Source organism: Tenrec ecaudatus, chromosome 2 (genome assembly GCF_050624435.1).
Source record: "Tenrec ecaudatus isolate mTenEca1 chromosome 2, mTenEca1.hap1, whole genome shotgun sequence".
Classification (NCBI taxonomy): domain Eukaryota; kingdom Metazoa; phylum Chordata; class Mammalia; order Afrosoricida; family Tenrecidae; genus Tenrec; species Tenrec ecaudatus.
This window is the reverse complement of record NC_134531.1, coordinates 295,278,509-295,302,565: the sequence shown is the minus strand read 5'-3', so window position 1 is coordinate 295,302,565 and position 24,057 is coordinate 295,278,509. Positions and strand designations below refer to the sequence as shown.

Here is a 24,057-nt window from a genome sequence, read left to right as displayed (position 1 = left end):
TGTGAGTGAGAATTGATGGAAGGCAGCGAGTGTGGGTTCTTGTGCTGTGCTATAAGACCTGCCGTGGCTTTGCACATGTTTGACTTCGGACTCTGGACTTTGCATTTGACTCGCTTCTTGCTGACTGACCCTTGAATTTTGGAATGCCCAGCACCCATCACAGGTGAGACATTTCTTCAAAGTCTTGTGAGTTTCTGTGAGATGGTGCAGGACATTGCAGATCCGAGGGGTGTGAGGGAATATACTGGAGGGAGGATTGGGGTGGAGATGGGGAGGTAGAAATGGAGCAAAGTAGGTTCTTGGAAGAGTTGGACATTTGGGACCTCTCCAATCTCTAACTCCTTGGAACTAGTCTGATATTAATTCCTACAAAAGAAATTATTACCATAGAGGGTGACTAGGGAAAAATTGCAAGGAAAATGACAGAAATATTTATTTTTAAAGTATCAAAATGTGAAACTATTGTTTGTCAACAAATTCTCTACCTAGGTCTATATATATGTGAAGGCAGTCTTTCCATCTTCCTAATCTTTCCTCAAGGTTCAGAATTTCAGTTTACCTCATTTCCTAGCACCAATTTAGACATCCTCAAGGTACTCATATCATGCTCATCCTTAAATAATCTTTGAGTTTAGGGAACAAAAAGAAGTCTTAAAGGCCAAGATAAGAGCTGTAGGGCGGATGAAGTAATTAAGAAGGATGAAGTCGGCCTTCCAACAAAATTCTCCTAGGATAATGCTTATTACCTTTAAAGAATAAGAAGGTGTATTTTCATGAAGGAGGGCTGGGGAATTCCTCTGTGCAATTTCCTTGGCCTTTTCCACACCAATGTAGTTTTTAGCTTTCTTAAAACTTCCTAATAAGCTTCCATGATTGGCCTGTGTCCTTTGAGAAAATCTGTAAAAACTAGCTCTTTGTAATCTAAAAAACCCCAAACAGTTGACAGAACCTTCTGTGGTGGCATCTCTGCTTTGAATTGAACTGGCCCGGTAGATGTCCTGAAAAGCCACTGTTTTGATTGGGACTTTATTATTATTATTGAATGTACTCTAATTAGATGAAGATCAAGATTATTACTGAGGTAATTTGCAGCCATCCACTGATTGACCAGAGAAGAGTAAAACATGTTTCTTTTGGAGTCAACCTGTGCATGTATAAACTATGACCCTAGTACTAATACTTTTTGACTTCACCTGATATAAATCATCCCATAACTGGCTTGGTCTTCAGTCATTAGTATTTGATATCTCAAATCTATTCTTGAGATGGTTTCTAAATTCAGGTGGGGGATACTCTAGGTTGTACTTTGATACTCTCCAACTTTTAAAAAATGTCTTCACCTTCAACACAAACTTGCATGTGAGCGGCTGATGGTCTGTTTTACCATTGGCCCTTCATCTTGTTCTGACGGATAGCATTTAGCTGTGCATCGTCTCTTTCCATAGACGCAGTCAACTTGAATATTGTATGTTCCATCTGAGGGGTCCAGATATGCTGCTATCTTTCGTTTGGAAAAAAGGTTATTTGCAATGAATAAATCAATCGTTAATCTTCCAAAATCCTGTTGGGCGAACTCTAGGACCATTTTTGTTGCGAAGGCTGAGTTTATCATTCTTTGTTTACGGATTTGTATCTGGCTCACCAGTAATTATCAATGCATCTTAATTCATGTTTGATCATTTTAAGTATTCAGATCCCATGAAGCCAATTCTGATTGCTAGAGGTCAAGGTAGAACTACTCTTGAGCTTCTTAAAGTGTAAGTCTTTAAAGGAGCGGACAGCCTCAGCTTTCACTTGAGGAGTGCCTGGTGGATTTCGACGGTCAAGCTTGGGGTTAACAGCCCAACACTGAACTCACTCACTGTGTCGTTCGGACTACCTAACAGGGGACATTTTCCAAGTGGGTCCCCTGGCATTGATTTTGTTTATTTTTTTCACAGAACCATGGAATCAGTTAAAAAAATTGTGAACAAATAAAACTAGCCAAAACTATGGTGAGAAAGGTTAAAGGCCAGTGCAAGTCCTTTGAAAGAAACTTGGTATAAAATGCATAAAATTAATAATCTGCTGTAAAAGGGGGTTGGAATGAGAGAAAAGAGATTTCATAAGGATGTAGGCTCTTCCTTAAAATTCCATATGGCTCTGCAGCATTGATCAATAACTATATTTTAAAACTTTATAGTGTATACAAAAAGAATCACATTTCAATTAAGAAAATTAAATTCAAACTTTGACTTTCAACTTATTTAGCGTGCAAAATGCTTAACCTTTTAAGACCGTAGTGGTTTTATTTGTAAAGAAAAATATGTTCTAAAATATGCCATAGGCCTAAAAGAGTCATAAAGATAATATGTACATAGCTTTGCTAAATAACAGTCTGTAAAACTACAATTATATATATGTTTTTGATACATCTTAGATGCTTGCTAATTAGAGGGATCTTGTTAAAATATTTACAAGTATTCAATGTAAGATGCATGTTAGAGTGTGCGGAGGTTCTTAAAAAACTATAGTTTCCACATATTTTCTAGCCCTTCCATATAGTAGAAAAGATGGGGAAAGATATCAGATAAAAAGAACACAAGTAAATGATGTAGTAATCTGATTTGGGACAATGTATTTCTAGCAAATATATTTACTTTGTTGAGACTGAATGACAGAAATCATGGAATACTACTCCAGTTTCTGTTGGCGCATGCTTAAAAGGGAGCTCCAAATCCCACACTTAATAGCATTTTATGTATTCTAGAGGGATTTAATCCTCATGAAAATGTTTCCTCAAGGCAGAGTACTATAAGTATTTGAAATTTTCTTAGTAAGATTTCAGTCAAGAAAATATTGGGAAGAATGTGGTGAACTATATTACAGAAAGTACTGCTGCTGTTTTCAAATATATTTGGTGTTTATAACCTAATTATAGGTAGCTTGACTATGGATTAATATTAAAGACACTAACTCCATCAGGAAGTTAATAATCCTCCTAGTTTAGCATAACTTTTATACTTTTGAGACTTAATAAATCTCTCTGGTTATAAAATGTAATCTACTCACCGTTCTTCGTATTTTTTTTTTGCTTAGTGCTTTGGGTAAACAAATGTTCTGGAGCTACTGTGCGTTCTTTGTGAACGTGGTGGTTTTTAAATGATAGCTGAAACCGGACTTCAGTATTACGGCCACCTTCACCTCCAGCACACACTCCTTAGTGGCCACGTCCCTTGGAGTCCAGGGACACCAGAAAATCGTACCAAATCTCAAACATGTCTGACCGAGGTCTTTGCGTACAGCTTGCCAAAAGTGTTCATTAAAAATGTCCATTCTGTGTTTGTTTTATTTAGCAATGCACAGGAGCTCAAGTTTTATAGTTAAAAAAGGTTGCATGTACTTTTTCAGTAACCCCGAGATACCTTTTCCAAATACACGTGGTTACTCACAGCCGTGGATCTGAATCTGACCCGTAGCAGACTATAGGACACAGTAGCACTACCCCTGTCAGTTTTCGAGGCTGTAGATCTTTGCCCTTCGAGAACAGTGGGAGCAGCTGGTGGGTTTGAACTGCTGACCTGGCAGTTAGCTGCTGGATACATAACCCACTGTGCCACCAGGACCCCACAGCAGCTGGTGGGTTTGAACTGCTAGCCTGGCAGGTTAAGTAGTCCAACACTCACCAGACATAGCCACTGTGTAGCTAGAATTACCAAAATAGTCATTGGATTTGGATAATTTCTGGAATATTGTTTAATCGTTGCTCTCTCTCTGCCTCTGGCCCATCTAGTTTTTAGGAGCGTAAGATAACAAACCCTTTAGCTCTATCGTCCTCAAAGACTCTTCTTCTTAGGGTGAAAATTATGGAAATATTATAGTATTAGCATTTTTGTCTTGACTATGTAATCATAATGTTATAGTTAGTTTTGAAGAGTTTGTTATTACATCTTACAGATTTAGTGGTGTTTTTCAAAGTCTTTTAGCACACTCTTGGTAGTTCAAGGGTAGTCTGCATTTGTCCCAGGGAAGTTCTAATAGCAACCATCAATAAATCAACTAATCTAAAAGGGTTTCTCTGGCACTGACCTTGTGCTAGGCACTTTTGTAGGCTATTCAGGAGTAAGGAGTAAATAAAGCCCCTTGAACTGGTTCATAAATTTTAAGTGACCATGACCTCTAAGGCATCTTTTTTGTCTGAAAAATGAATTGTTAGTTAAGTTTGCTCAATCTTAATTGCTTTGAGTGATCTGAACTTACCACTATCTAAGTTGATATGGATGGGACCCCTGGTGACGCTGACTAAATGCTTGGCTGCTAATGGAAAGGTTGTCAGTTTGAACCCACAGTCTTTCTTACAGGGTCCCTCTGAACAGGAATCAACTTGTCCTCAAGAGGTTTGCTTGGGGAGGTAGAGTGCTTCCAGATTGTACAAACCATTGAAAACTCAGCTGCTAACTAGAGGGAAAAGAAAAAACCCCAAACAAAAACAGAAAGCCAAAATCATTGTTAAAAATTGAGTCGATGTTGACTCATAGTGACCCCAGATGATAGGGACGAACTGCCCCTGTGGGTTTCTGAGACAGAAACCCTTTACGGGAGTAGAAAGCCCCGTCTTTCTCCCAAGGAGTAGCTGGTGGTTTTAAACTACTCACCTAGCAGTTAGCAGCCCAAGGCAAACCACTATGCCGAAATCCCCTTGGACGCCTCAGATGAAATACTTGCTAGTCTACTGCCGCGAAGTTAGCCATGGAGAAAACTCTGTGAAGCACAGTTCCATTCTGACATGCCTGGGGTCACCAGGACTCAGAATCCATTGGATGGCAAGTGCTTTTAAAGAGATGGGCTTCTTTCCTGTGTGAGCTCTAAACTGTGTGGCAAAGGAAACCTGGCGGGGGGGGCGCGGGGAAGGGACTTGAAAACATGTTAGTCATCTTTCCTTTAAACATGGGCTGAGCGGACGACAGTATATGAGGTATAGGGAGGGGGCGGTGAGACAAAAATGAGCAGAAGCGGGCTGCTCCTCAGTGGGATCTCATAGGGTTTGGAGAAACCAGATCAGTAATCACAGCCTGGAGACATCAGCGCTCAATTGTGGCATGTACAAGTGGCTGGGAGCGCATAGGATGTAGCCTAATACTGCCCCGGAGAAAGAGCAAACTGTGATTTCCCTTAATCACTTTAAGTGGAAATAATAGGCTTTGGATTTAAACAGAAACCATACAGGAAAATAATGTGGATTAAATGCCCCAAACACAAAGGGACTAAGAAAAGCCATTGCACTTACATATGCCTTCAGCTTTGTCAGAGGAACAGAAATGCTGTGCAGTAGTTGAGATTGATGTTTTGCTGGGTCCTGACACTTCCAGAGCACATGCTTTTTATTGTGTCTGAATCAGGTCATCTGGAGGGTTGATTACAATGATCACATTTTCCCCACAGTCACATAACAATTAGGAACTATCCAGGGAGCAGGCCCTAATGCATACATAAAAATTCGTGTGTGTGTGTGTGTGTGTGTGTGTGTGTTTTACTAAGTTCCCTTTCTCTTCCCCTCCTTCTCCACGCACCTTGCCATCTAGTGGCAATTCTTCCCCCTCTCTATTTCAGACCTCTATTTAGTCTCTCCATTTTGCTGCATATTTATTCCCTTCCGGGAATCAGCTTCCTTCTTAACTTCTTCCTTTAAGCCCTTATTCCTGTCAGTACCAGTTAAATTCCCAGCCCTTAAAGTCTCATCATTGTCGTGCTTCATAGGCTTAATGCCCTCCAGGCTAACTATAGAGAATCAACATCTCCATTATGATGGAGATGGAGATGATGAGTGGTGGTGGGAATAAAGGTAGTGCTAGAATTATAATCATTTCCAGAGAGGCAGTGTACTTAGGACAGTGTATGAGCCCTAGAATCAGAGTGCTTTGTATCAAAGACAACTCTTCTACTTCTTGGTTTTGTGACCCTAGGCACGTTGCTTCACTGCTCTGGCACAAAGTCTTTCCCCATAAATAAGACAGGAGTGGTAATGATGGCATCTATTAGGCCTTAAGATTTTGGGGGAAATGAAATGAAGGAAGCAATGTCACAGAAATAAAAAAAATGTTAGTTACAATTCAGTAAACTCAACTTGGCAGCTGGCAAGATGTACTATCTCTCTTTTAATTCCCACAATAAGTATATAGGTGCTGTTAATGCCTCTCTCTGCAAAAGAACAACAAACCCTCCTGCCATCAAGTCAATTCCAACTCATAGCGATCCTACTGCCCCTGTGGGCTTCTGAGGCAGGACTTTAACAGAAGTAGAAATTATCATTTCTTCTCCTGCAACGTGACTGGTAGTTACAGACTCATAACCTTTCTGTACAGCTTTAGAAAGTGAATTAATGTGCCCAGTATCACATCTTCTGGATTCAAACCCAGATCGGTGTGATTCCTGGGTGCCTGCTCTTTAGACTTCCACAGAGTTCTGCATAGGAAATGCTGCCACAGCTTCTCCTGAGGCCTTCTGGATTATAGTAACAGCTTCAGCGGGACAGGCACTGGTGCTGGGCAAACTGCCCCATCCTCCTTAGGCAACACTGAATTTCACTTCTGGTTTTCACCTGCTGCTTACGTGATGTAGAGCCAAGTCACTTTACTATTTTTGAGGCTCACTTTTGTAATCAATAATCTAGAAGTAATACAAATGTGTAGAGGATCTAATGAGAATATAATAATTATTATAACAACAACAATTTATGGATGAGGAAATGGTACCCTGGCTATTTTTAACGTTTAACAAGTGGGCATTTTAAATAGAATTAGAGGGGAAAAAGAGAAATATCAGTTAACTTTTTAAAGCCTTATTTCCCATCTGATGCTAATTGAATTTTATTTGCTATTTTTTGAAAGTTGACATTTCATTGGTGCTTCTGGAAAAGAATCTCGGTGAGATTTCTGAGAACTAGGTTGGCAAAGAAGTAGTAGGTAGGGAAATGAAGCGTTAAGCCCCTCCAACGCCCATCACTAAGCAAAAACAATGAGGTGTAAATTCATAGGAATAAGTACTTATGGTTTGGTACATGGCTTGGTGTTTTAATACAACAACCAGTGAGGTTCATCGGTTAAAAGTAAGCTAGCTAGCCTTTTCCTTTCTCTGAGTCTTAGGAAACTATGAGAAGTTCATGAAAAAATGGAATGAAAAGATAATGAAAATGTTTACACACATTTTTAGGAAGCCCCTTAGTATATAGTTACGTCTTACTAGACACTACTCAGCAATCTGGCAGAGTCTGTGATCCAGAATCCATATGACCTTTAGCAATAAGTAGCACAAACTTGATATACTTTATTTCTATTTTATTTGACTGTCCCTTGCTTATCAGCTAAACAGATCCAATCAGCTTATTGGCTGGCTTCCAAGCCTACAGCAATTAGACTGGAGAGGAAGGGGAGTTGAGAGGAAAGAGGGGCTCACTAAAAGGGGGTAACACATCAACTCGAACATAATTCATTTTCTTTGTTAAAGCATACTCACCTCTGTGAACTCATTTTGGCTTAGTGAAGTAGTTTTCAAATGTATGATAAATTTATTTTTTTAAGGAAGAAAGTCGGAACTCGGTCGAAGGCCCTTCCTTGCTCGGGGACAGGCAGGTTGTGACTCGGGAACAAATAAGATGGACTTGCTGGCAGAAAAGCAACAAGCCCATCAAGAAGAGACTCAATGGGCGTCATACGGATGCTCGTGACTGGTGGCACAAACGTTAAGAGTTCCCAAAAGTTGGGGCCCCGTGTGACAAAGTAGAACTGCCTAATGGTGCATAATCTTTAAAGGAACAAATTGTCACCTCATTCTCCTAAAGAGCCTTTGGGCTCATGTGAACCTTTAACTCTTTGGTTAGCAACCAAAGCTTTAACTATTGGCTACCAGGTCATTCATAAATCTTACAGCAAATAAATAAATAAAATAAACAACCCTGTGGTTCAGAATTAACTTGCCAGACACCCACCAATAACAAGTGCATGGGAAAGATCAATTAAAAACTTAAAGCATATTGGTATGATGTATTTGTAAAGGTATACAAAAATTTTTTGAAACGATTTTAATCTGTAATTGAGATTAGGAAGCAAAATGGTTTTCATACTCAAAGAATATAACTGCAGGTATCTGGAAAATTAGTTGTTCAAAGTGGCTTGTCTCTTAAGCTTTCCCAAAACAACCAAACTTATTGCTATCTAGTTGATACTGACTCACAGTGGCCGTATAGGATGGGATAGAACTGCCCCTCACAGGTTCTGAGACTGGGACTCTTTAAGGGAATAGAAAATCCCATCTTTCTCCTGAGAAGCTGCTGGTGATTTCTAACTGCAGACTTGAGTTGTAAGCCAGTGGTTCTCAACCTTCCTAAAGCCAGGACCTTTTAGTACAGTTTCTCAGGTTGTGATGACACCCCCGCCCCCAGCCATAAAATTATTTTCCTGTAATTTTGTGATTGTTAATGAATCAAGTGACCTCTGTGAAAGGGTCCTTTGACCCCAAAGGGGTCGTGACCCACAGGTTGAGAACTGCTGTCTTAAGCACTATGCAATTAGGCCCCTTGATGGCTGTTTGTCACTTTGTGTTGACAATTGAAAGTTATGTGTGAATGGAGGAAGGGTATGATCTTTAAACTTCTTGCTCCAGTAAAAGAATTTTGAAATGATGGCCCTCTGCCTAATTTATTCATTGACATTTAAAAATATTCATAATGAATGCAAAATCATTTGTGACCAATAAAATTGTCATTGTATTGAAATATTGACATTTTCTAATAAAATTGTTATGCCCTTTTTAACTACATCTCTTTGAAACTACTTAGTTTCATGGTAACAATGGATTACCTATTTACAAATAATTCTTTCATAGTCAACATTTTAGAGTGTGATTTTTTTTTCCCCTTTAAGTCTTACCTTATCACTTATCCACTGAATTTTATTCTTATGTGTTAAGTTTTAAAATCTATTATTGATCACTGTCACACTTCTGTAGCAAAAATTTAACTGCCTGTGACCACAAGGCTCAAAGTGATTCTTAGTATTCTTTTGATTAAAACAAACAAACAAATATATAAATATTGATAAAAATGAAATTATAAGTGCTTTTCTCATTCGTTCATATATCAGTGGTTGAATTCTATCCATTGCAGGAGAATTTGACATCTCTTTCATTTTACTTTAAATACTGTAAAATTTTGTTTACATAAATACATTGAAGAGGCTTAGAATATTAATATAGCAGCATCACTATTTTTTTCACATGCCTTCTAGTTCATTCTAAATTATAGTTATCTTTCATTTGAAATTATTTTTAATGATCTATCATCTGAGAAATCATTTATGTTCTCCAGTGTTACTGCAAGCAAAGAATCACCAACGTCTCCTAATTCCCATTCACTTTCCACCTCCAGTATTTCTAATTGGCCTTTCTTGTCCAGTGGCTTTTCCTACCCCAAGTAAGGCACCAGAATGAGATGTTTCTTGGATGAGCTGTGTGCCTTTTGGGGGGATCAGAAGAGGGATTACTAAGTGAGGTTAGAAAAGGGAAGGTGGGAAAGGAGAATTTTCTCTTCGGGGACATGTTCAGCCAAGATTGATTTGCTACATGAGCCTTCATACCCATTGCCAAGTCTCCTTTACTTGCAGGAGTTTGCCCATCTCAGTTTGAAGATTGTTGTGCTAGTAAGCAGCATATTACATACAGGTTCTTAATTTAAAACAATTTTTTGCATGTGTGTGTATACATGTGCAAGTACCCTTTAAGCTTAGCACACTGTTGGTTGCAGTTAATCTTGTTTATTAATGTTATAGGTCTTCATTGCTTTCCTGCATCTGTTTACAAAGTGTCCTTTCTTGAACATGTGTCTTTACAGCCCTCGTTCTGTATAAATTCACCAACAAGGATTAACAAGAACTGCTTGCAATCTCCCCACCCCCATCCACCCTCACTCCCCACCCGCCCCCAGCATATCTTTTGCTAGCCCTACTCAACATTTACCTTGGCAAGGACTGTTTTTTTAAATTTAATAAATCATTTAATTGGGGACTCTTATAGCTCTTACTAACAATCCATACATCACTTGTATCAAGCACATATGTACATATGTTGCCATCATCATTTCCAAAACATTTCTTTCTACTGGACCCCTTGGTATCAGCTCCCCGGCAGAGACTTTTTAAAGACTTTGTGTGTTTTAAAGACTTCCAAGTGTTAGTTTATTACTTGCCTACTGAATTTTTTCCTTAGGTGTTAGGTTTAAAAATCCATTATCGATTACTCTCACACCTCTGTGGCAAAACTTTAACTGCCCGCGGCCCTAAGGATCAAAGTGATTTTTGAAAAGTTACTATTATAGTGATTCTTAATACACTATTAGAAAATGTTTCAAAATTTAAAATTTGGATATTTAAAGAATGTAAAAGGTTTTACCAAAACGCCAACTTTTGTTTGTGTTTGTACATTTGAGTAAAAAAACGAACACCACCTACTATAATCAGATTACATTTTTACACCCGGTTTTAGTTCTTTTGAGTATCGGTTCATAAAACTACAACAGTACAGGAGACCTTAGATATGATTTAAACTCTTACAGAAAATGAAACCAGAGAGGTTAAGCCAATTGTCCAAGGTCACAGAGGTAGTTATTAGAATGGAACCCAGCCTCTTCAACTCCCAGTAAGAGACCCTCTGCTAGATCACACCTTCTGTCGCCTGTTTCTAAAGTGCATTCCTCACCTCAGTCCTATTTAATATTATTTCTCCTGGGGATTGCTCAGCCTTTGTTGAGTCAGCGTTTACTTTTTAAATAGAAAGTCATTTACTTTTTTCATTGAAGACTTTCCAAAGGCAAAAAACGCTCCGTATCCCCTGGCTAATGTTTTTGTGCTGTACCTTCGGACAAGGCTAGGCAAGCTTGGGGCCCCATCAGCCCCAGGGCAGTGGCACTGGGAGAAGGAGGGGGGAGTCACAGGTCAGAGTAGAGGTGGATTGGCAGAGCGGGGGCTGGTGGGAGGTGGGAAGCTTACATCATTTCCCTGCAACTGGGCTCTGGCGGGGCTGGAAGGCCTCACTTTCCCCTGTGTAATAGTTTACCCGATTGGCAAAGATTCACAAAAGAAACACACGGTATGGCAGGATGGATGCTCCCCCCATTCATAAATCTGTGCTCTGAGATAATACTGTCAATAAGTAACTGGAAGCAGCCAGGACTGTCTGTGCTACGCATTCTCCCCCAACTCAGTTCCTTTCTGCTCCGCCCCATCCCTGCTCTCTGCTGCTCAGAGCAGCTTCCTGCTTCTCACGAAAGCTGTTCTCGTATAGAGCTGGTCTGCTTTCACTGGAAGCATTATATTCAAAAGTCCGAAGCAGGTTTTGTGGAAGTATTGTTTGTTTCGCGTGGGGGAGGGGAGAGCAGGAAAGAATCAGAGAAAAGAAAAACGAGGAAGGGGGCAGGCTGGAAAAGCAAGATCATCATGAATTGTGTTGTCAGTTCGTGCCGGTGTTTATCGCCAGCTCTGTAGACTGCCGCCCTGCAAACATTTCTGAGAGAGGTATGTGCTTGCAAAATGGAAAGGTTGGCTGTTGGCTGTGGAGCGAACTGTCCGTCTCGAAGGGTGTGATTCTTTCGACATGGGGACAGCGAGCTTTATTGGAAACACAGGACAGTTAACTAGTGGCTAGTGGTTAAAAAATGTTGTCTGTGTGCTTGGTCCCCACATCAGGAGCCCTGGAATTCGAGTTCTGGCTGAATGGTCAAATCCACAGTGCTGTTTCCAGGCTCATTTGGTGGTGGCTGTCTGTAAACAAGACGATGATCTTTAATACCTTTCTCGTTATTTATGAACCACATGGCAAGGATTTCGTGAGAGAGACTTCAATCAGCCTAGAAGAAGTTTCAGATTCATGAGGAGCTTCTGGCACCGACGGATGGTAAAAGTAAAAGGAAATGGTGGATGATTGGCTGTAATTTAAAGTGAGAGTTTTACAGTGTAGAAGGCAGTGTTCCATCTCAGTGGACCATCGGAAGAGGCCACAATAATTCAGACGCATAGCCCACTGTAGTTGAGTCTTGACTTGTATTAAGGATAGAAGACTTGTGAACACTGACGCATGTGTCTTTTCAGGGAAGATTAAGAAATGTGTATAAATGTCTTTATTCATGCAAATAGATTCAGAAACTAGGGCAAAGAGTTAGAAACAAGTTCTGAAGGTAGTTCAGAGAACTGTGTACTGGTTAGTTAAAAAAGAAATTTAGGCTATTTTATTATAGAACGCCTTTATGGAATGTTTAAAATAGGAAAATGTCGCATATTTTATTACATCGATTGTGTTAAACTTTTAGTGGTAGAAAAGACTAAACTGCAATCTACTTCAGATTAGTGCTGCTTGATTTAAATCTTTTATCAGGGAAGAAAACTCGAAACTCTTGAATTGCTAGGATGACTTGATATTTTTAAGAATCTTTTGACTTTATTTACATATAAAGGTGTTTCCCTGAAAGCCAGCAGTGCCTAAAACATTGGCACTTCTAAGAATCATAACCAATTTTCATCTCTATCAGGAGACAACACGGTGTAACCTTGATTTCTTCTCAGATATTTGTTAAAAGGAGCTCATCTTCTTGATCATAGGGGATGATGTTAAGTTTAACCAGTTGAGATATGAAAGGCTTTAGAGCAGAAAAGATCCAGGGCTCGCCTCACCCTGGCTTCTCCCCAGTAAGACTCCCCTTTGCATCCCCCACACAGACAGTGGCCACCCTGAGTGCGTGAGCCATGGTTAGTCTGCAGCCCGGCTGCACAGTAGAAACCCCGGGCGTGCTCTGATACCGACCACTGCCCAGGCCATTCCCCAGAGAGTCTAATTTAATTGACTAGAGGTGGGGCCTGGCCCTTGACCCTTTAGAAGAGTATCCCAAGGTGTTACTCTGTGTACCCAGAGGTGAGGGCAACCACAACTGCATTACCTGAACATCCTCCAGTGTTGGGTTCTGTTTGTGTTTGGATCCGTACCTCCTCCATAGATGTTCTCTTGGGTCGTCGGGAGGGTCTCTACAGGGGAAGCTTGAACTCGCCAGTCACCTAGCAGCCCATCAGATATTTAATATCTCTCCCTTAAAATTTAGTGATTCTGGGCTAAATTTTAGCTCCTTCGGCCATTAGGACTTGTTTTCTGGGTCCTTAGCCATTCCAACCACTCCCTTTCCTGGAACTGTGCCTGTTTGTCAGTATCACTTCTAAATTGGGTGCCCTTGGGACTGAGCCCATCATTCTAGATGTGCAGTGCCCGCTTCAGGATGCAGAGGATACAGTCAGGATGTCACTGTCTTGTTCTGGACACTGTACTTCTGTTACTGGTGTCTAATGTTACATTAGCTTTCTTTTGGAAGTCATGTCACACTGTTGACTCATGTTAAGCTTGAAGTCAGCTCAAGCTTAGTTCTTGTGCGTATTTACTGCCCCGAAGCCAGGCCTCTCCTACCCTATGCTTATAGCGTACAATTTTATTTTTTCACTGTAGTGCCAGGATTTACATTTATCCTTATGAAACATAAGAGGAAAATCCAGTGAATCACTTATTCCATGCTTGGAAGTATGGTATAGGGCAAACTGAATTTGGAAACATTTTTTTAAAGAGCGAGTTAGACCAGGGTCGGCAAACTGGGGCTCTAGATGTGCGGCTCTTTGGGTACATGTGGTTCTGAAGTGAAATTGAAACATGTTAAAGGCTATTATTTCAGAAAATGATAACATTTGTGTGTAAAAATTTTTTATTTATGGCTTTCGAGTAAATTTTGAATGGTTGTGATTGGCTCTTCTCAAAAGTTTGCCGACCCCCTGATTTAGACCAATCATTTGCATTAACAATGAAACCATCTTGTTAATTCATTCAGTCCATCTTTCCAGTGTCTCCTCTTGAATTTCAGAGTTAATAATACATTTGATTACCCATCCTGTCTCAACGTTTGTATTCAATACTTGGTCAACCCTCTTTCCCAAATCAAGATATATTATTATATCTGTGGCATTCTCCTGAGTGATTTGTAAATTCTGTTTAAAAAGGACACGTGTGAATTTTTTAATGATATTCTCCAGCAATGGCAGAAAAAGAACATGTTACAGATGAGCAAGTGACTGCTTTTCTCAGTTCTCACAATACACAAGCGTCAAAGCTAGAATCCAAACCCAGCTCAGCTAGTTCCCACGCCACTGATCCTTCTCTCAGGTTAGGAGCTCTTGTGTCAATCACGTCATAAGAGGTGTCAAAGGCAACTCAAAGGAAACAAAAACCTTCATGGATTTTTTTTTTGGGGGGGAGGTATTTAATCTTTAAATTCAAAGTATTTTTACATATAATTAATCGATTTTTAAAAATTTAGTTTTCTGTCTATAACAATACAAATAATCAGCCTTGTTGACTATAGAGCAGCAGTTCTCAACCTGTGGGTCTCGGCGTCAAACGATGCTTTCACAGGGGTCACCCGATTCACAACAGTAGCACCATGACAGTGATGAAGTAGCAACGAAAATAATTTTAAGGTTGGGGGTGGTTACCACCACATGAGGAACTATATGAAAGGGTCACAGCATGAGGAAGATTGAAAACCACTGTGCTAGAGGATGCTTTTCTTAGGGGCTTGACCAACCTAGTAACTCCTGGAGGAGCCTGGTGGCATAGTGATTATGTGTTTTATGTGTTGGGCTGCTAACCATAAGGAATCTCCAACACCCCCCCCCCCCACACCCGCAGTTCTACCCTGTTCACTAGGGATCTCTGTGAATTACAATGTACTAGATGGCAGTCAGTGTGGTTTGGTTTGGCGCACTCCTTGGAGAGAGAATTCTTCCCACTGTACCCCAAAGTTCTTTTTCTCCCCTTACATGTGTGTGTTAAATCTCTCTCTCTCTCTCTCTCTCTCTCTCTCTCTCTCTCTCTCTCTCTCTCTCTCTCTCACACACAATTTGAGTTGAGGGTAGACTAACAGAATAACATCCCTTCCTTTCTGATGACTCTTGCAGATGGAACTGAGGTGCCGGCAGGGAGGACTTGCTAAAGCCATAGCACTTCGCAGGGTACTTAGTCATAAAAACATTTAATTAATACATGTAACGTATTTAATAAATACATGGATACTTCCACAGCTTCCTAGAATACTGGTATACTGTTTTCTCCTCCACATGGAAATGAAATTTTTACCATTTGTTTTTACTCTACCTTTGCCCTTGGGCATCCATTGCCTTAGCAGTATTGAAATGGAACACAATTTTCAAGAATACCTGTTACTTTAGAAAAGTTCCGGTGATATAGTAAATATTCAGGTAACCAGGTTCAATTTTTTTTCTCCTCTTGATGTACAGTCAAAAAAATCCTCCTATCCTCCCCTTAAGAAAAAAAATTTACTTTAAGCAATTTAGTTGAAAAGAAAAAGAGGTGCTTTTAAGGACTGAACCACCTCAGGTTCGTCTTTCTAGCCAGCCCCAATGTCCTCGTCTTCATCAGTGTCCAGTGGGAACTGCTGCCTGCTGCGAGGCTGACCCTAATAATCCGAGAAACCCCACAGTCAACATAGAATACTTAATTGCCATCATTGTCTGGTATTGACAACAGCCAGAAAAATAGACTTTTAATGCATAGTAGGAAGGTGTTCAATGGCAATAGGTAAAAAGGTTTTTATAAATAAATTTAATCATCCTAGGCAATTCCTCAAGCCTTTCGGCTAATGTGGATATGATTGTATGTGCTGTTTCGTAATGTGGAAGCAGTTGGTCTTTTAACCTGAGACTGGCCATAATGTCAACAGTAATATCCTGTAAAGCTATACTCTTAGAGAAAGCCTCACATCCTTCCCCTTCCCCATAGTCCGCAGTGTCTGTCTTATATTTGTAAGAAGATGATAGGAATATACTATATAAGAGGGATTGGACACAGGCTACAACAATGCTTGTGATCAAAGCAGCAATTTGTGAAGTTGGTGCAGAATTGGGCAGTGCTTTCTTCTGTTGTGTATAGAGTCACTAATAATAAAGCAACTGTGTTCTAAGTAACACCTTCTACTTTATATCGAGGTTCTAATATTCATGGCGATGACTTTATAGAATCCACAGACACAATTCACGATTAAAGGGCTTATTAGGAAGTTGACAAGGTGGTAATGGCAGTGAGAAGTGCTTGGGGTAGAGCTGTCTATCAGGAAAGGTTACAGAGTGCTTCCAGGTTCACTACTAAATACCCAGAGGGGTTCAACCACTCCACTGGAAGCCTCAATGCAGAGCCATTCAGCTCAAGCTCTGTAGGACTGCAAACCAGCTCCCTGAAGTAAGTGCCCAGAGGCACCCACCTCCACTGAGCCTTGGCCTAAAGACACATGGCTCCACTTCCCTGGGTCAGTAAGTCCAGCTTCCCCAATTCAGTTTCCAGAGGCACCCACCCACTCTGCAAGCCAGCCTCCTACAAAAAAGTACTCCGCCTTGCTTGCTCTATGGGTTGGAATGTCCACCACGCTGTTGCATGCTTTGCCTCTTCATTCTGCTGCTACTCTTCTGGTGTCATAGCTGTCTTCTGGATCCAGGATGATCACTGCTGGCTCTTTCTGTTAATGAGCTACTCAGTCCCCTGCTTCTCAGACTCATTTTATACACAGCAGGATGCCATTGCAGGGAATCTTATTCACAATTAGTTACAGGTGAATCCTATCAGTATCTTCCTGCCACCTCTCTGGACCCCGCTGGGAAAGGTCCTTTGGTGGGAGTTAGAGCCATTGGCTAGAAGGGACACAGTAAATAATACACTGCCCAGCAACAACTCAGAGGCACCTAACAACAAGGAGAATATTTTATATTTAGTTAATATTGATTGCATTTTTGCATAGCCATTGTCTTACCCGATAGCCTGAAAGCTACCCTTCATTATTATCATTGTTTAGTGATGGTACCTTTCACCCCAGACCATTGCCGTTGAGTTGATGCTGACTCCCAGTGCCTGTAGGACAGGTCATAGCTGGCCCATTGTGTTTCCAGGACCGTGACCTCTATGGAAGCACAGCAGCTTCAGCTGAGGAGCTGGTGGGTGCCAGCCATTGATTGCTTGGTTAGCAGCTGCGTGCTTAACCACGACAGCACCAAGACTGCTAGTATGCACTCGGATGTTTTAATGGGAAATAGGATTGAATGAGGTCAGAAGTAAGAAAACTAATATACCAAGCTGATAATGGTATGAGTATTATTGAAATTAGTTAATCCTTGAGTATGAAGTATCCATATGTAATTTGCAATCAAAGAGGGGATAATCAAAGTAAAAACAGAGATCGGTGAGTATATATATCTTATAAATATATATAAGTATATTTAGTGCACTATATATATGTTTTGTGTACAAAAGAAAATGCAGATATCTAAAACCTAACTCCGCCAAACTATTCAGAGTGTTAATGTAAATACCTTTTAAAGAAATTTAAAACAAATCACATCCCAGCAATCATTTTCCTATGCATTCTCGTTCCTTTGTTATTGTTAAGAGACTAGCTAGAATATGACAAAATAACGATGTATAAATTACCAAGGGCACATGAGGGAGGAGGGAGCGGGGAGGGAGGGGAAAAAAAAAGAGGACCTGATGCAAAGGGCTTAAGTGGAGAGCGAATGCTTTGAGAATGATTGGGGCAGGGAATGTATGGATGTGCTTTATACAATTGATGTATGTATATATATGGATTGTGATAAGAGTTGTATGAGTCCCTAATAAAATGTAAAAAAAGAAAAGAGGAGAAAAAAAAAGGAAAATGATTACGGTAAAGAATGTACAGATGTGCTTTATAAAATTGATGTATGTATATGTATAGACTGTGATAAGAGTTGTATGAGCCCCTAATAAAATGTTTTTTTTTTTTAAAAAGAGACTAGCTAGAACTTTTAAAACCTTAGAAAGAATACCGAACAGTCAAACTTCAGGATTATTTTTGGAGTATGTATTTCCAAGATGAAGGAGTTGGTGGTGTAGTGGGTTACATGTTGGAAACCATCAGCCACTCCTTGTGGACAAGATGAGGTGTTTGCTCCTATAAGGATTCAGACTGGCAAGTCATGGCGGGGCAGGTCTGCCCTGTTCTGTGGGGTTGCTATGAGTCTGAATTGACTGGATGACAGTGGATTTGGACTATTTACAAAACGAGTTATTATTTGACAGTGTTCTTCGAAATCTGTGCAATTGCTCATTAGGCCTGCAGAGTGGTGAGACGGTTCAAGAAAATGTACCGTTGTTAAAGTATTCATAAAAGTTATAGTTCATGACTTGAATGACAAAGTTTCTTATTAGGGTCTATTAGTATTATACATCATACAATAATACAAAGAAATGGTTGTCAGATGTCTATCACAGAGGCTTAAGGTAACTTAAATCACCTACCAAAATGCATTTGATCTATAAAATAAAATATATTGTCTAATAGGTTAGTCATTATCTTTATCTGAGTCATAGACTTATTTAATTTATTTGTGATTGAGGTTCTTCAGGTGGGATGTATTTGAAGTCTTTTAGGCATCCTTTTTCATTACTTTCAGGCTTCCTCTAGCCTGAGAACGCCGAAAATCTCCCTGGAGAAAATGATGAATATGTTGAGATCCGATCAGTAGAAATGTAGGTAGACCAGGGTGGGGGTGGTAGGAGGTGCTTTGGATGAGAAAGCAGATGCCTTAGTGCAGGGGTTCCCAGCCTTCCTCATGCGGCGACCCTTTCAGACAGTTCCCCATGTGGTGGTGACCCCCAGCCATAACATTAGTTTCATTACTGCTACTGTTATGAATAGAGCAATCCCTAGGAAAGGGGTCGCGACCCACAGGTTCAGAACTGCTGCCTTAGAGAAACGATCTATATTAGTGCAGGTGAGACCAAAATATGTGGGAGTGTATTTGTCTCCCTGAGGATTATAGTAAGTACTGTGGGTAACATTAAAAGTTTTTTAAATTAGGGAGCGAGGTGATCCGACAGGTGGGTTGTGAGGAAAACATCGTGGAGGGGTTGGGCATCAGAAGACTGTGGTGGTTGTGGAGACCAGGGCCTGTCTGGACTATTTACAAAATGAGTTATTATTTTATTACAGTGGCTCTGGAGGCCAGGAAGAAGATTGGTCATGTATTTAGAAGCTTGGATTAAAAGTGTTTTGTAATTGAGTAGTTGGGGAACAAGGTTGACTCCACCACACACACCGCTTGAGCATTTGGGTACAAAGGGTATCGTGCCAAGTACTGAAGCAGAGGGCATCATAGCAGAAGCAGAGCTGAGGCTGTCGGGAAAGGAGAATGAGTTTAAGTGGCTACCTGCTGTCCCTAAAATGCCTGTGAGATAGCCAAGCTTAGGATATTTACTTAAAAATAAAGTAAGTCTGGATGCTTCAGAAGAAAGGAATAGTGTGACTTGAAATATTGAACTAGCAATTGTTGGCATATGATCATGGAAAACAGCCAGAGGAGTGTTGCAGTTGGCTTGGACTTGGCTTGACTCTTGCCCACCCCGTAGATCAAAGTAGAACTACACTCCATGGGCTTTGCTGGGGCTGAAGTTTTCTTCTAAGGTGCCTGTGGGTGAACTTGAACTCCCAACCTCTCAGTAAACTTTTTATAACCCTGTCATCTATTCTCAGAGACTTTGGCTTTTTGTTTTTATTTCCAGAAATGCTTTGTAATAAAAACATTTCCTAATGTTCCATTTTGAGGTAATTGTACTTTCACGTGAAGTTAACAACAATAATACACAGAGAGTCCGTGTGTACCTTTTGCCCAAGTTTTCTGAATAGGTGGCTTCTTGCTAAACTCCAAAACAGTGTTTGCACCAGGATATTGACAAAGTATATAATCAAGGTGCAGAACACCGTCCTCCTCCGGCCACATCCACCATCACCTCACCTCTTTCTAACCCCAGGCGATCATCTGGTTTCCATTTCTATAATCCAGTTATTTCAAGAATATTATAGAAATAAAATCATTTCATGCATAACATTTGGTGATTGGCTTGTTTTCACTTAGTACAGTTATTCAGAGATCCATCTAACCTGTGTGTATCAGTGGTACGTACATGCTGAGTAGCATGTCATAGCCTGGCTGTATCACAGTTTGTATAACGGTCTCTTTCCAAGCACACCTTTTTTTTTTTTCCAGTTTTCAGTTTAGGGCTACTTTGAATAAACTTGTTAAGAATATTTGTATACAAGTTTTTGTGTGAGCATACATTTCAATTAATCTGGGCTAATTCCCCAGGCATACAGTTGCTGGGTTGTATGCTCTGTTTTTAAAAGACATCCCCAAATGATTTTTCAGATTGGTCATAACATTTGTACACGTCCATCCAGGCTGTGTGGATTTCCTCTGGAACTTCACTAGCTTTTGTTTCATTCCCCTTGAAAATGCTTACTCTGTCCCAAAGAGTCACTAGGAGCCACAATTGACTCGATAGCACCGAGTTTGGTTTTAGTTTAAAAATCCATTCTAGTAGGTGAGTAGTGACATCTCAGTGTGGTTTGAATGTACATTTCTCTGATAGTTAATGTATTGAATATTTTCACTTATTTGACATCTCTGTATCCGCTTCAGTGAAAAGTTTGGCCCATTTCCTAATTGGATTATTAGAGTTTTACTGGTGGGTTTAATAATTTCTTTATATGCGATAGGGCTTCAAAAAGTTCATGCAGAAATGGAATTACGAAATAGTCTTTCCCATAGAATTTATGAAGCCCCTTGTATTAGAGATTCTAGTTAATGTGAATTGTAAATACTAAATTTTTGCACAAATAATGACAAGTTTGTTAATAACCAGCAATCGCTGCATTATTTTAATATGTAAATATACATATAAAAAACCCAGTTCCATTTATTGATGGGCCCCACCCCTGATATTAGGGAAAGGCTACCCCACGGGAGGGGAGGATTCGTCTTTGAGGTCCTTGGGTGACTTTAGAAAATGAAAATGCCTTGTGGGATTTACTAAGCCCAGGCCTGGGGTCCCGGCGCCAGAGAGGCAAAAGAAGCCGGGCGCCGGGCAGAGCCTGGAGCGGACGCATCGCGCATGTGCCCGGTCATCCAAGATGACTAGCTTTAGCTGGGGAAGGGGTTCTAGAACATCCCAGTGACTGCCATCTCTAAAGCGTCTTAGGGCATTGAGCAGGCTGACGACGGTGCCGGGGGAAAAACATATATATATATAACTCAATGATTTTTTCAATTTTTGTTTCTGTTCAATGGATTTATTATGTCTCATTTCCATGCCTGTTGACCCAGAAGTTTGGGTCCCACCAACAGGACCTCACTAGCTTACCGGGTTTCCAAAGCAGCCTCTTTCCATCAGGATTACTTCCCTGCTCTGCAAATCACCTTTCTCCAATGCTGGAAGAAATGGGCTTTTAAAGAAACTCTTTCAGAAGCAGCCCCAGTTCGGGTAGAGGCCACGGGTGTGGCCATGGCAACTACAGTCATATACACTTTCTTCCCCGGGGTCTACGTGACTAGTCCCCGGAGAGCGGTTTGAGTCTCCCACCCACCTGGAATGTGCTTGGACAATATGGGTCTGATGCTGCTCTGGGTCCCACAGGACTGGGACTGCCCCCTACTGAACTGTTCTATTGTGCAGCGTCACTAAGGGCAGGTCCCACAAGACCCTCTTGTACAGCATCACTAAGGGCGGGTACCACAAGACCCTCTTGTACAGCGTCACTAAGGGCGGGTCCCACAAGACCCTCTTGTACAGCGTCACTAAGGGCGGGCCCCACAAGACCCTCTTGTACAGCGTCACTAAGGGCGGGTCCCACAAGACCCTCTTGTACAGCGTCACTAAGGGCGGGTCCCACAAGACCCTCTTGCAGGCAGTACCCACCGGACACAAGATCACTCTTGTGGCCGCAGCAAATCTGTCCTACCTCCCTTAAAGTGTCTGGTTTCAGATCCACTTCAAAGAACCCACCAAATCCAGACTATGGCTTCTTGACCCAGGTTTATATCTTTTTAATACAAATAAAATTTAAAATGACATTAACGTCATCATTTGCCCCCTGTGTGCATGCCTTGTTTACCTGGTCATGCTGTTTGTGAACCATCCCCTGTTTTAGCCCAGCCCATGGTTTGTCTTTTCGTTTTCTTCACAGAGCCTTTAGTGGAGCGAACATTTTATGCTTTGAGAACTTCTGGTTGACTAAAGTTTTACATTTTAATCTAATCCATTCTTTTCTTTTCGTGAATTGTGCTTTGGGTGTCATACCTGTGGACTCTTCCCTTAGCCTTAGATTTTAAAGAATTTCTCCTTTGGTTTCCGCTAAAATTTTTATAATATTATATTTTATATTGGAAGTCCCTGATCCATTTTGAATTAAATTGTATATTAAGTGCGAATTTTAGGTCGAAGCTCTCTTCCGTCAATGAATGTTCAGTTGCTCTGCCATCATTTGTTTTAAAAGAGTATTCATTGTCCATTGAATTGCATTTATACCTTGGTTGAAAATAAATTAGGCATGCTTTTATGGGTGTATTTTTCAGTTCTCTATTTTATTCCATTGACCCATGTGTCTTTCCCTCTACCAATACTATACTTTTTTTAAAGCCATTATAAGTGATATTGCATTTTATTTTGGTGACCATGTGCTCATTAGTAGCATATACACTATTTTAACTTCAGTGTCCACATGTTCATTGCTAGTAATGTAAAAATACAGTTTATTTTGGATACTTATCTTGTAGCCTATGACTTTGTTTACTCTCTTACTAGTTCTAGAAGTTAAAATCCCCCCCCCCTTTGGGGTTCTATGTAGATTATCATGCAATTTACAAATAGATTATTTTATTTATTTATGATATACATTCCTGTATTTTCTTGCTGTGCCTTGCTTACTGCATTATCTAGAACTTCCAGCACTTTAGAGAGATGAGTGTTAACTTTCAGTCACTTGTCATTAAGTGTTAGCTATTGGGTTTTAAAGGTACTCTGTCAAGTAGAAGAGAAGTTGAAGAATTTCCCCTCTATTCCTAACTTGCTGAGATTCAAATCATGAATATTTTTAAAGCGTTGTTAGCTGCTTTCTCTATATCAATTGATATGATTTTTTTGGTCTTTAACCTTTTTAAAGATAGATTGTGAGCTTAAAAATTCATAGATAAATGGGATTAAAATATAATAAACTTTTCGAATCAAGCCCCCCTCTGTTGCTAAATTCTATTTGCTAATATTCCTAAGGGATATGGGTATGTAGTTTTTTGGGTTTTTTTGGTATGGTCCATGTCTGATTTTGATATTAGGGCAATAGATTGAATGAACTGGCAAGTACTACTTTCTTTTCTGTTTTCTGAAAGCCATTTACAAAATTGATATTAATTCCTTACATATGTGGTATAATTCTCCAGTGAAACTCTTTAGATCTGGAGATATTGTGGGTAGATGAGTAACTTAAATGACAAATTTAATTTTCTTAATAGTTAAAGAGTTACCAAAGTTTATCTTTTATATTGAATGAGTTGTATTTGTGCTTTTGGATAAATTGATTCATTTATCTCACTTGTCAAGCTTATGTGTGTGGAGTTGTTTATGGTGTTACTTATTTTCTTTAGATATTTTCAGAGTCTATAGTAATATTTACTCTATCATTTTCAATGTTTACAATTTGTGTCTTATCTTCTCTGTCAATCTTGGTAGAGATTTGATTTTATTAATCTTTCAAAAGAACCAAATTTGTGTTTGTTGTATCGATATTTTTTTAGGTTTTCCTTTTTCAAATTTCATTGATTTTTCCTCTTACCTTTAATACTTACCTCACTTCTGCTTTCTTTGGATTTATATTCATCCTTTTTTCAGGTTTTGAGGTGTGGGGGATTAAATATTGATTTGTAGTATGTTCTTTCCTGATAAAATAGGAAGTGCTACATATTCTTGACATTGTTATCTCTATCCTTCCATTTTTGTTGTTATGTAGAATACTTTTTCTTTTGTGTTTAGTGACAATCTATACAACCAACATGCATTCACTCAATAGTTTTTGCATGTACAGTTCATGGCATTGATTACATACTTCACATTAACTCATCATTCTCTCTGCCTTCT

General features: G+C 39.9%; 1 protein-coding gene across 10 annotated transcripts in view; it reads left to right on the top strand.

Annotated features, from left to right (window-relative positions):
• BBX (BBX high mobility group box domain containing) overlaps positions 1-24,057 on the top strand; it is a 337,134-nt gene that overhangs the window by 74,390 nt on the left and 238,687 nt on the right. For 3 of the 10 annotated variants that reach the window (XM_075542579.1, XM_075542576.1, XM_075542573.1), the window contains exon 1: positions 11,289-11,540. The exons of 5 other annotated variants lie outside the window; for them this stretch is intronic. The gene's annotated coding sequence lies outside the window, so the exon portion shown is untranslated. Of the gene's footprint in view, positions 1-11,288; positions 11,541-11,730; positions 11,920-24,057 lie in introns of those variants that run through there. 2 more of the 10 variants (XM_075542575.1, XM_075542578.1) reach the window with 2 other exon arrangements.